The sequence below is a fragment of the Myotis brandtii genome, unplaced genomic scaffold (assembly GCF_000412655.1).
Source record: "Myotis brandtii unplaced genomic scaffold, ASM41265v1 scaffold986, whole genome shotgun sequence".
NCBI lineage: Eukaryota > Metazoa > Chordata > Mammalia > Chiroptera > Vespertilionidae > Myotis > Myotis brandtii.
The window spans coordinates 3,146,855-3,148,225 of record NW_005372102.1 but is presented as its reverse complement, the minus strand read 5'-3'; positions in this window follow the sequence as shown (position 1 = coordinate 3,148,225).

Genomic DNA, 1,371 nt, shown 5'->3' with positions numbered 1-1,371 from the left:
AGAGCCAGGCTTGGGCCCAGGAGGTCGGCCCGCTGGCTGCAGTGGAAGGGACGGGGGCCCACGCCTTACTCCTCGCCAAGCCCAGGCTTTGGAAGAGACCTGAGCTGCACCTAAAAGAAGGGGATGGAAGGGAATGCGGGGCACGAGGCTCGGACAGGAGTAAATCTAATCAGCACATCTGGGATGGGGTGGGGGGGACCCCTTCCAGGGCCCGGCACTCCCCAGCCGCCTTCTCCGCAGTCCTGGCCCTGGTGTCGGAGCTGGAAAGTCGCTGGGCTTTCCGGGCTGGGGAGGCTGGAGGCGGGTCCTACAGGCCCCCTCCTGGGTGCAGGCCTCCACCCTCAGGGTCCCGAGGTATAAGGCTCGCAGACCCCACAGGGTAAGGATAAACTCCCTGTGCCCACAGGCCGTGCCCGCCCAGTGCCCAGGCTCAGGCACATGCGTTCTTGCCCTGGAGCCGTTGGGCGGTGACCTCAGGTGACAACGTCCTCACCCTTCCCTGACTTTAAAATAAACCAGGCTCCTCAGCAACTCCTGCTTCCAGAGTCAAAAATAAGTGTGGGCGAAGGTGGGGCAGAGGGCGGGTGGCCACGCACCAGAGGGCACACAGGCACCCCCAGGGCAGACCCCTGGAGCCCGGGCACCTGCCTTGGCCAGGGCCTTTCCTGGGGTGGGGGTAGGGGTGGGGGTGGGGGTCCACCTGGCTCAAGACACCAGGATGGCTGCTGCGTCCCTGCACCTGTCAGGGCCAGCTGTCCTTGCCGGACCCGAAACCCTCCCGGGAACCAGGCTGCCGGCTATCTTTAGTGCTGTGCTCAGACCCTGGCCTGCCCAGGAGCACCCTCGGGGGCTCTGCTGGCCCACTGCCTCCCCTGCTGGGCCTGTGAGCACAGAATTCACATGCCTCCCCCTGGGTGTGGCCCTCCCCACTCCTGCAGCCGGGCCTGGGGACGGTGGAGCCCCTGTTTGAGGTGCAGCCCCGGCCCACGTCTCCCACATCCTCTGGAGTTCTCTGGGCAGCGCCCCTGCGAGCCCCCCCAATCCCTGCAGGTGGGCCACGCCTCCCCTGGTTCCTCAGGGTGCCTGTGGTCCCAGCTTCGCTCCGTGTTGCCTGCTACAGCTGCAGTGGAGGCAAGGGTTCAGAGAGGTGCCCCCAGAAACACCCACTCAGCTGCTGTGGCTGCAGACTCCCCACAATGCCCTCATCCCTGCACACCCAGGGCTGCAACTGCTGCCCCCGCTGGGCACCAGGACATCAGCCTCTGACTGGGTGCTAATGGGCACCCCTGGGCCTGGCGTGTGGGAAGACCGGGCTAAGTGCTGGCCCAGCCCACCCAGCCCCGTCTCCTCTGTGAACCCGAGGTGGGCCCC